General features: G+C 35.8%; 1 protein-coding gene across 1 annotated transcript in view; it reads left to right on the forward strand.

Annotated features, from left to right (window-relative positions):
* Positions 1-2,789: 2,789 nt before the first annotated feature.
* Positions 2,790-12,406, forward strand: part of LOC107740843 (uncharacterized) — a 61,597-nt gene continuing 51,980 nt past the window's right edge. The window contains exon 1 of the mRNA XM_016553367.1: positions 2,790-3,034. The gene's annotated coding sequence lies outside the window, so the exon portion shown is untranslated. The remainder of the gene's footprint in view (positions 3,035-12,406) is intronic.

The following is a 12,406-nucleotide window of genomic DNA, read 5'->3' on the forward strand; positions in this document are numbered from 1 at the left end:
TTTTTTTTCTTTTTTTGGATAATTTTTAATATCACAATGGTTTATGATTTTTGCACATGCATTGTGCTTTAATGTGTTTTGTATAATTCTGTAAATGCGTGGTTGTAAATTAAGTGCATAAATGTTTTATGCAAATTGCTGAAAGAGTATAAAGTCTTGTGCAATACGATGCTTTGAAATATTATTTGGTCTTGGATCACATGGCAAGTTTGTGGTAATGCAATAGTTCACCCAAAAATGAACATTTGCTGGAAATGTACTCACCCTCAGGTTATCAAAGTTGTAGATGAGTTTGTTTCTTCATGGTGCTTGATCTGTGCAGATTTCTCTCCTGATTCAGAAAAGATGATTTTTACAATGCAGAAAGCGTTATTATGGATTATGGACACATTTCAACTCATTTCTTGATTGATTTGTTTCTTACAAACACACAGCTTTTTGCTTCAGAAGACGTTTATTGTTGGACTGGAGCGGTGTGGATTATTGTGATGTTTTTATCAGCTGTTTGAACTCATTCTCACGGCACCCATTCACTGCAGAGCATCCATTGGTAAGTGATGTAATGTTAAATTTCTCCAAATCTGATCCCATGAAGAAACAAACTATTGGACAGACTGCAGGTGAGTAAATTTGCAGCAAATTTTCATTATCGGGTGAACTGTTTCTTTAAAAGAGCAGGATGTTTTCAACCTTTTAACTTTATCACGCTATTAACCAGCAGAGGGCAGTGTAGCCTATGATTTCGGATGGATGAATGAATGGCTTTTATTAATTCCAGGAAGTGGGTATTTGCATTGATTGACAAACACCTGTTCTGTAAAGCATGGGTTTTAACTTTGAAAAGTCTTTTTTTTTTTTTTTTTGCAGTGTTAATGGGGTTTGGATCATAGATATGAAGGCAGAGATGCCGAGGTGTTTTACTTAAAGTCCTAAACAAGTTCAAATCCTGCTCCTGGTGCAAGAAAAGGAGGTTTACTCTCGATTAACTTGTACTCCACATGAATAGAGAGAAGTTGGTGTCCTAATGACCTGAATTACTGAATTATTAGTCATATAGCTTTATTATGCCTGTCGAGCCCTGAAACTCAAACTGTTTCTTGATTGTGAAACTTGTCAGATTTAATTTATAGGCTATGCATCATCTGAAAGGCAGCTAACTTTTTATTCAGCACGTTTCACAAGCAGTGAGTATTGAGACAAATAGAAAAAAAGGCTGAATTAAATTAAGAATAAGGATAGCAAACATGAAAAAAATAAAAATTGACATTGAAATTGTCTTATCGAATTCATAATTATACTACTACAGGAGTATAAATGCATCATCTCTTTTGTATAAATAGCAGGTGTTTTTTACGTAAAAATACAACTACTGTTTGCAATCTTTTTTTTTTCTTTTCTAAAATCTCCACAAAAAAGAGCAATAGAAAAAAAAAGTATTTAAAAGTTAATATAGCCTACATACAGGAAAAAAAGTATAACAGGATTTTGTCATATTTATTTGTGCCTACATTCTGTATATTTATGGTAAAACATTATACTGTATGTCTTTCTCCTCAAATAAAAAAAAAACTGCTCTTTCAGGTCTTGTGTGTTTCTCTGCAATTCGATATAAATCAGAAACAAATCACTTATAGGGTGATACCAGTAGTAAACGCACTGTGTTTACGTTTAGTATTTTCATAGACTGGCTTTATTAATTCGGGATCACGGCGGTTGTTCGGGGTTTGTTTGCCTCCTGAGACTCGACCTGAAAAACTCGTCACACCTGTCAGTAATTTCAGCACGCGAGCAATGAGCATGCGCACTGCGTCTGTACTGGAATACTAACGCGCTGCATACTGCATACTACAGAGAAATAGAGCAAGCAGGGAGAATGGCGATTAGCATGAAACAGATTCTGGAAACGGGCGGGGCTTAGCGGAGCAGACGTGCTCTAATTGGTCAGGGGCTAAATAAACATGGTTAATAATAATTATTCTTACTCAAAGTGTAGGGAAAGCTATTAATGTCTTGTTGATTTTATTTGACCGGATTTTCTCTGTCTTGCAGGCATATTATTTTCATTGCTATTTGAATTCAGTTTGAATGTGTCAACCCATAAATACTAATTATACACCTTACTTTGCAGTATTTATTAAGAATATTAAGAAGATAAAGAATTGTACGGATGTAGTTTCTGTAAACGAAAAAAAATATTATCATTGGTATTCCTCTCTTTTCTCCTATTTTTTTTTCTTTTTTAATTATAATTATGTGATTTTTCTATTTCTATATATGCATTACTATTTTTCTCTTTAAAGTGATCTTATCTTAGTGTTTATTATTTAATTTGTAAGTTTCTGTAACTAAGACATCGATGTCACGTGGTACGTGTTACGTTTCCCAGCGCTACTCTAGACGGACCAATCATAGTCAATTTTGATTACTAGGATATTTTTTTCGTAATCAATTTTTTATGAAGATAATTAGAATGAATTGCAATAATCATATCGGCTAATATGCTTTAAAATAAAAAAAAAATTTAAACGAATACACTGTTTAATATACAAATGTCTCTAATAATTTTGAATTAAATTCGAATGCAGCTCAAAGGAGGAGCCATCTTTATGAGCCACCGCGCGCCCCCTGGAGGAAGAACCACCAAATGTAACAGGTAACAGCAGCACTTTCCATCCTCTGTGCGTACTGCACTACTAGTAGGAGAAGTATGGTAAAGCGTGATTGAAAATACACCTCGTGCTCTTACCGGCTGGGCTGATGTCTTACTCTGTTAGTTAGACACACTCAGTTCTCTGCTGTCCTTCTCATTCCTCCGTAAAACACGAATGCATGACAGAGTCGAGGAGCTGTCCACTTCAGCACCGCCAGCAGGACTGTCCAGACAAACCCAGACTGAGCCTCTTGAGGATGATGAAGATGATGAAGATGATGATGCTGCTGCTGAGTGCATGCGGACTGCAGTAACACACACCAGCAGCAGTCAGCAGCACCACACACCCGCATTCCTCCATCCACACAGCCACCTGAGCCTCCGGTAAGAGTTTCTCCTGTTTCATGCGTGTCTGCTGGCTTTTATATGGAGCTGATGTCCTGATGCATTGGCATGCTGTTGCATGCAGAAACATTGCAGTCAGTCTTGGGAGAGTGTCGTATTCAAACACATGGATCAGTGTTGATTTCCACGAGATGTGGCCTGAGATTCCTTGTCCTAAAGGACACCGGAAAGGCGACCTTTAAATGCTCAAATAAAGCTGGAATATGTAGGTTTTGGGCGTTTTATCTTTCAACAGTGTAATAATTTTGTAAGTTCTTCGTTGGAATCAACCAGTTGATCATTCTAGGACGTTGAGGTCACTTTGATGCTCTGCATCTGTATTAATCTGAAAGATGTGATGTGGTTCAGTGCTGCTTGATTTTAAGATTTAGACGTCTAGTAGATGTTCTTTTCTCCTTTCTGATTTGCTGCTTGTGTTTTGATATGAAACCCTACATAAGTTTTTATGATATCAGCAGTTTGTTTTTGTATGCTTGTGGAAAGGTGAAGTGTGTTGGGGGTGTTTTAATGGATGATACTAATACAGTGTAGATATATGCAGAGTACAACTTAATAAGAAGAAAATGTAATGTACAAAAAAAAATTGGAAGCAAGTATTTTACACAATATTTCCACTAATGTACTATGGTATATTAACTAGGTTAATTAGCCAATATTGGTCTCTTTTGAGATTATTTGGCAATAACTATGGGAAATTAATTCACGTTTTAGTTCCCCTTTGTTTATTCATCAAATTTGGAGAAATGTAGCATTGCATAACTTGTTCACCAATGGATCCTCTGCAGTGAATGGGTGCCGTCAGAATGAGAGTCCAAACAGCTGATAAAAACATCACAATAATCCACAGCACTCCAGTCCATCAGTTAACATCTGGAGAAGACAAAAGCTGCATGTTTGTAAGAAACATTATTAAGACATTTTAACTTCAAACCGTTGCTTTCAGCTAAAATACAAGTCCATAATCCACAATAATGGAACGCTTCCTCCAGTGAAAAAGTGGTCTGGTCTGAATCAGGAGAGAAATCTGCACAGATCAAGCACCGTTTACAAGCCAAAACAGCTCTAAACAAATATGTGGGTGGATTTTGATGTAAGAAGAACAACAGGATTATGGACTCGTGTTTTAGCCGGAAGCAACTGTTTGAAGTTAAAAACAAATTAATGATAGATTTGTGTCTTACAAACACACAGATTTTCACTTCACGAAATGTTAACTGATGGACTGGAGTGCTGTGGATTACTTGTGGATTATTGTGATGTTTTTATCAGCTGTTTGGACTCTCATTCTGACGGCACCCATTCACTGCAGAGGAGCCAATGGTGAGCAAGTGATGTAATGCCTGGGGGTGAGTACATTTTCAGCAAATTTTCATTTTTGGGTGTCCTTTAAGTTGTATTGGCATTATATCGGCCTTCAGGCATCCTGCTCTCTAGAAATCAGTGTCTGCTCTGAACAATAAGATATAATGCCAATATACAAAACATAATGAGGACAGTTGAGACTTGCACACCATTTGGAATAGTATGTTGCACAATATTCACTTAAAATGCACTCAAAACCTCAAACAAAAAGTGGTCATTATTCACTGGCAAGACTGCTGGTATATTTCGCAATTGGCACTAGGAGAAACAAACACTTCAGTTAAACGGTCAAGGCGGCTCGGTTAACAGCTGATGCGATAACCTCAAATTGTCCAGGAAATTGGCAGATTAATCAGCCCGGCCAATACAGTGGTGTATCATTAGTGCTGTTCAAAGCTGTTAGGTCTCATTCAGTCGTTCGGTCCCTGTTGAAAGAGCCGTGTTTCTCTCTGTCTGGTTTTGGCGGTTCCAGCAGATGCTGTCCTGAGAGAGACGTGTGACTCCTTAAGGATGATGAATTATAGTGTCTGACACAAAGCTGCAGGTGCCGCGACCGTTCGGGATACAAATGGCACGTCCTTTAGCACAGCGAGAGAAAGAGCGAGAAAGCAAATAGATAAAGAGGTAAACAGACGATCAGATGGATGAAATTATGAGTCATGGCTTGTGTCGTCTGTCTGAGCGTCAGCTCTGATGTTTTGTCTTCATCTGCTGATGTTGCACAGAGGATTTCAGACAGCATGAAGAAAGAGAGATGTTATCCTGGATTGATGAAATCTCTCACTGTTTGTTCTGTTTGACCTGTAAAACCCCTCACATGGTCATATTTGCTCCTTTTTATCACAACATACTTATATTTAGTATCTTTTAGCTCTTTGAGCTAAGTTTTTTTAGCTTCATTTCAGATGTAAAGGAGGTTTGTATGCTAAACAGCTGATGAAATATCATGATCGGCATATTGTGATGCACATTTTTTCCCACTAGTATCTTCTGGAAATACTGGAAATGCACACTGATGGATTGCTAGTACTTCGGCACAGTAATTTAATCAAGTCATTATCTTTCATGAATGTCCTTAAAGCTGAAGTGTGCAATTTTGATTAAAAAAAATATAAACATTGTGGCACATTCAAATCATTGATTTTATTTGTTTGAGCAGTCTGGCACACCAAAATTATCTGAATCGCAAGACAGAATGAGTGATTGGGAAGCCTGTTTGAAAAGTTATTATTTTTGAAATTTTCTTTTAGTGATGTGGCGCCAAAATTACACATTTCAGTTATTAAAAATAAACAGATAAGAGTACAGTGAATTGCAAAATGTATGCTATTATGGTTCTTTCACTTCTCTGTATATTGATTTAGACTACCGTTCAAAAGATGTTTTTGAAAGAAATTAATACTTTTTTTTCAGCAAGGAAATATTGAATTGGTCAAAAGTGACAGTAAAGACATTTCGCATGCTACAAAAGAGTTCTATTCCATATAAATGCTGTTCTATTGAGATTTCTGTTCATCAAATAATCCTAAAAATCACAGATTCCACAAAAATATTCAGCAGCACATCTGTTTCAACATTGATAATAACCAGAAATGTTTCTTGAGCAGGAAATCAGCATATTAGAATGATTTCTGACGATCATGTGACACTGAAGACTGAAAGTTCAGCTTTGATCACAGCAATAAATTACATTTTACAATATATTCAAATAGAAACAAGTTATTACAAATTATAGTATTTCACAATATTACTGATTTTACTTTCTTTTTGATCAAACAAATGCAGCCTTAGTGAGCAGAAGAAACTTTAAAAACGATCGTAGCGACTCCAAACTTTTAAAGGGGTATTGTTCATTTCTTCACTTTTCATCCATTTGTGCATCATCCAGTATTTCTTTCTTTTGAAATATGGAGATTAAATGAATATTCCGTTATAGTGGATGTTCTGAATAATGTGTTTACATTACTGAGATATATTGATATCGAGCAGGCCATTTAATTAATGCCCAGTATTTTACTATTTTGAGATTATCGGCTAAAAACGTTCCTCGCTCGGCTGATTTACAGGAGTGCTTTGTGTCAATACAACATTTACCAGCAGCTTTAATAAATGGATACTGCACATTTTCTGTTTTTAATTTTCTTAGTCATTTTGAGTAAGCATAGTAAAATATCTCTTCATTTATATTGAGCAAATGTTATTTGCCATCATTAAGCATTATGTGAGTCATTGGCCACAATGTTCTCTAGACATCAGCCTAAACTCTAGTTTGCATCACCTAAAATTTTGCATGTAAACATAGCGTCCAGTGACATTGTATTCATCGGTTCTGATCTCTACTCTGGCGTCTCTCTCTCTCTCAGTCTCTTTCTGTTTGTCTGTTCAGTATTTTCCGGCTGTCGTCCTCTCATGTAACATGCTTCTTATGAGGCCCGAGAATCAGTGAGAAACTCTTTCATCTCTCCGCCTGCTGCCCACACATGCTTTCTGCTTCCTACAATCTCCTTCTTCTTTACACCCTCAATAACCTTTCATACGTTGCCTTTCACACGCTCCTGTCGTTCTCCCACTCTCTCCATCTGTCTCTAAATCACATGAATCAGTGCTTTGCATGCGAACTGTAATTCAGCTCAGAAATGCATTCGCCGTGCATGTCATGAGATCAAATTAATGATGCACTGACCACTGTAATCTGCATTTGCATTCAAATCAGTTGACTTGCACTTGCACCTTGTGACCTCATCTCAAGATATACTTAACTAAATACATTCCCTTTGCATAAGTTGGTTTGAGACCATTAGTACCATCAAACTCATGCCGTCTGACCAGCGCTAATTCGATTCAGACTCCATCTCTTGAGTTTGAAATGTGATTCATCCTGAATGTTATTTAATACCAAGTCTGAGATTGCATGCAGGGCGACCAGCTACTAATGTCAACCGTATGATCAAAAACTCATGGATTCTCATCCCGAATTCAAATCATTGGCTCTGAAAGGGTTTGTGTGGAAATGGCCTTTGTCGGACTGTTATGCATCTCGTGGATAATTGTGTTCATTTGTGTATAGATGACGGTTGAAGTGATTAGTGTGCATCATGAGGATTGAATTACAGTAATGTTGTGTGAGTGTGTGTGAGTTCACGACGTTAGAAAGGTGATTTGTTCATTTTCTATTTTGGAACAATTTATCATTTTCACTCACTATTAGACTCTAAAGTCCTCAGAGAGATAAAGTTTATTTAATATGTTGTGATGTAGTGCTTTATGTGTGAACCCAAGAGAGCTGAGTGAGCTGAAACCTGTCATGAACATGTCCAGGTCAAAGTTCACCTCAAAATTAACACAAAGAAATAAGAGACTATATTTGGCATATAACATTACATTATATTATTATAATTTCAAATAAATATTATTTTATGTGAATATATTTTAAAATTCATTATAAATTATATTTTAGTAATTTATTCCTTTTGATGCAAAGCTGAATTTTCAGCATCATTCCTCCAGTCTTCAGTGTCACATGATCTTCAGAAATCATTCTAATATGCTGCTTTGCTGCTCAAGAAACATTTCTGATTATTATCAATGATGAAACCGGTAATGCTGCCTAATAGTTTTTGTGAAAACCATGTTTTTTTGTTGTTGTTGTTTTTTGTTTGTTTGTTTTTATGATTCTTTGATGAATATACATCTTTTCATAGTATTTAAAAAAATATTTTTAGTCATTTTTGATCAATTTAATGCAACCTTTGCTGAATAAAAAAAAAAATGTATCCCCAAACTTTTGAACAGTAAACTTATATATTTATTTATATATAATTTGCACATTTGTACATCATAGTATTGTTTGTGCTTAAATTTTTGTAATTTAATTTATGATGATTTAAATATTTTAACAACAATCATTGAGATTCTAATTCTAAATACTAATAAAACGGATACATTGATTATTTAGGTCAAATGTGTATAATTGTCATGCCAGTAAGTTCACAAAGCAATTTTGATGTTCCTAAAAATGAATTTCATGTTTATGCAAAAGACAATTTCTCATGTTTTTTTTATTTGATTTTAAGGAACATTGAGGGCTGGACGTGTTTTCATGAGAACCAAATTATACGGATCTGTAGGTGTAGAAGGATATGTAAAAGACAATTTCTCATGTTTTTTTTATTTGATTTTAAGGAACATTGAGGGCTGGACATGTTTTCATGAGAACCAAATTATACGGATCTGTAGGTGTAGAAGGGGTTCATCCACTCCCTAAAGGTCTCTGATTAGCCGTGTTAATGGAAGGCCTGGGCTCAGGACTGCAGGTATGTTTGTGTTTCACAGACTGAAGCTGATAAATCCTATTAAGTAGAGGAGGAGAAAGTAGGTCTATAGGAACTCACTCTCTCTGAGTGTGTGTGTGTGTGAGAGAGAGCGCTAATAAGACACATTGGACCACATCAGCACATGCTATTTTTGGCTCTTTCGGTGGTGTTTGCTAAGGCGAACACTATTACTTCACTATTACTATCACTCATGCTTAGCGTGAGGGATTTGAACAAACTCCTGACACTTTGGCATGTAATGTCACATGTTATTGCATTACAGACGTGAATGATTCCTCAAGTCATGTCGCATGTTTGAAAAGCAATTTACATGCTTTCCAGCTTGTAAACATAATGTTAGGTCACAGATCATTTCAGACAGACAGACAAGGTTTCTGATCTTTGGTATTATTATAATGATTAGCAGAGGTATAATATGGAAGACTGAAAGTCACCTCTGTCGCCTGACTCGTATGTCTTTTTGACAGCACAGAAGTAGTGGTGAAAGTGGCAATGAAATGATTCATTGTAGCTTATAAAACAGAAAAGATCGATCCAAATTCTGATTGCATGAGCCACTTTCAAAGGCGTTGTAAAATGACAATGCAAACCTCTAAACATGCGTATAATCATTTGATTGATTGATCATAACTGGCTTACAGTGATGCTAATTAACTATTTATTGTATATTATATATACAATAATATATATATATATATATATATATAATTTATTTATTTATTTGTTTGGTAGAAGAGTTGTTGATTCTTATACTATTCATTTATTATTAAGAAATTAAAATATACATTTTTGTATTATTATTATTATTATTATTATCGCTGTTGTTTTAATATTAATATTCTATTGCTCATTCCTATGGTTGGGAGTTGAAATGTCCCTAAAAGTTTTTAAACTTCTGTGTGAAACTCATCCCGCACCATATTGTGCTTTTGTTCAGAAAACATAAAAGTAGTAGTTTTATAAATAGAATTTCAGCAGGTTTGGGAGGTGTTTGTGCTGTGTAAACATCATTTCTCTGTAGTTTTGTGGACTTGTGTTTTTGGCATCTCTGTGTTCATGGAGAATATGACAGCTGCTGTTGATCAATCTTTTCTGAATACATTTCAGGAATGAGGACAAGTCACAGCACATTTATGATATGAGGGCTCAACCATCCCACGCACACTTTCCCCTTCTCCAGAGCAGGGGTTGTTGATGTGTTATTATGACCCTATTTGTGTTTATTTACTTAATAATGAGACTTTAAATTATATGTCAGTTTAAGGGAAAGTTTATAATTCAGCATATGTCACCATTTCTATTCAGCTTTGCTGCACTGATTTAAAAAAATATGAAATTTACAGTTAAAAAAAAAATTGGCAGCTGTGGTTGCCAGAAATGTACTGTAAAAAAATGCAGTAACAACATTTGACATATATATCATCCAGTGTTATTTTAGTATCATTTAAGTACTATTATAGTTTTCATTAATAAATTGAATCAGTTTTTATTTTTATATTTTCTGTTTTCATTTTAATTTGAGTTAGTTTTAGTAATTTTATTGTGTTTTTGTCATTTTTTTTGTATATATTATTTATATATGCTATATTATGTCTATAAAGTTTTTATTAATTTTTTAAGTTCAGTTTTAGTTTTAAATTTATTACAGTTTTATTATAGTACATCAAGTTCTTTTTCACTTCCAAAAACTGTAAACTTAACATTATTTTACTGTAAAATGTCCCAATATGTCTATTACAGTTTTTCACTGTATATAGGGAATGTACCATTAACTAATTAACAGGTTTTTAACGTAGCGTTTTTACAGTCTTTTACAGCTAAAATTATGATAGTTTTTTACAGTGAGCGTTTGTTACATTTGTTTGTTTATGCATTTCATATTAATAATTTTGCATATTGTTGAACCTTTGGAGTTCATGCTAATATTAATAAATGTAATTGTGTTTACTTTCCTTTTCGATATACAGATATGGTACTGTTTTTAAACTCCACTTGATGTTTGTAGATAAGGTTAAACTCCTACACATTACCTGTAGAGGCCTGTTCTTTTAACAGAAAGCATTTGACATTCAGCAGCCTACTTCAGAAACTTGTTTTCTGTCAGAGTGACAGGTGTGCCTCTGGACAGGAACCAGTGTGAATTATTTGAAGTGTCGTGAGAAAGTGAATGAGTGACAGACAGGAAGGGAAGGGGAGAGGGAGAGAGATGGCGTTCATTCAGATGGAGTCGTTCGACACGAGGCCCGTCTCTATGGCTACGGCTTTCGCCTCTCTGTGCTCGACAGAACGACGTCCTTATAATTCAGGGCAAATGAATGCATCAGTCCCTAGAAAGATGTTAAATCCACGCGGATGAGTTTGATCAGAAGGAGCTTTGCTGTTATGGCGGTCTTGATGTTGTGTTCGCCCTCTTTTGTTCTGGTTGTCATTCTCATGGGCGGTTTTCCTCTCTTATTATCTTCTATCTATCTTATTATTATCTTCTAAAATTGTATTCTGTCAATTTTAGCATATAAATGACCTTGTAAAAATTATTTCTTGAATTTGGAAATAAACCAACTGTAAATTATGGATTAAATTACTGATTATTATGGATTGTTTAGACTTATCTGTTACACTTTAAAACTTGAATTTTGAAGTTGTGAATAAATCAAAGATTATTGGTTATGTTTTATAGAGCCCGACCGATATATCATTTAGCTGATATTATCGGCCGATATGAGCTTGTCGCCGATATATCAGTATCGGCGAATATGCCGCCGATATAAAATTTTTTTTTTTACAGAAACATATAACGCAGATTAAATGCTTCTGAATGGTCAGTGTAAAGTGAAAGTGACATGACATGGACCTTTGGGTTACGAGTCCGACTCTCTAACCATTAGGCCACGACTTCCCGAACATATAGGTAGTGTAGAGATGCGCGGATGAGCTCAAACTTCACCCAAGTCTGCTGCTTCAAATTATCCACCCGCCACCCACCCGCACCTATATTTGATCGTCACATTACAATGATTCTAATTCTTAGTTTTGCATGATGATATGATGAATGGATGGCTCATTTTTAACAGCAGATTCAGTGACGTTAGAGACTAGAGCTGATCTGCGCATCACGGCACGCGTCTGCGGTGCATTAAAGCCTGTGTTATGGCCACCGAAGCTGTCTTTTTTTATTTATATAACCGGCTGTTTATACCGGCCGCGCCACGGCCCAGAACTCATGCTTATCACATCGGTCACATCACATCACGCAGCGCACGTCCGGTGTATGTTGTCTACACTGGATGCAGTAAACTGATGCCTCGTTGGCTAGGTCTATTTATGACGTGCTGACACAAAGTTCAAATGATTTTCAACGGTCGCTTTGTCGCGTCCTGTTGTGGTGCAGACACAGTGTCAGCATAGTTTGTCAGTACAGTCAATAACGTAGCAGATTGAAAAGTTAGTATCTTTCTGCAGTCCAATAGACTGCAGTGCGGTGGTGGTTTGAGTCTGTTGAATGGTGATTTAACGCTACGTTGTCACCTAGTTGGAGAGACTCAATGCTAAGTAAATAAACAACAATGTCCCCGTCTTTTACTCTCACAATGAGCTTATCATATTCGTTTGCTACATTAGTAGGGCCCTATGATTTCCGCGATGCAGAAAACATGGA

The sequence above is a fragment of the Sinocyclocheilus rhinocerous genome, unplaced genomic scaffold (genome assembly GCF_001515625.1).
Source record: "Sinocyclocheilus rhinocerous isolate Xijiao unplaced genomic scaffold, SAMN03320098_v1.1 scaffold1908, whole genome shotgun sequence".
NCBI lineage: Eukaryota > Metazoa > Chordata > Actinopteri > Cypriniformes > Cyprinidae > Sinocyclocheilus > Sinocyclocheilus rhinocerous.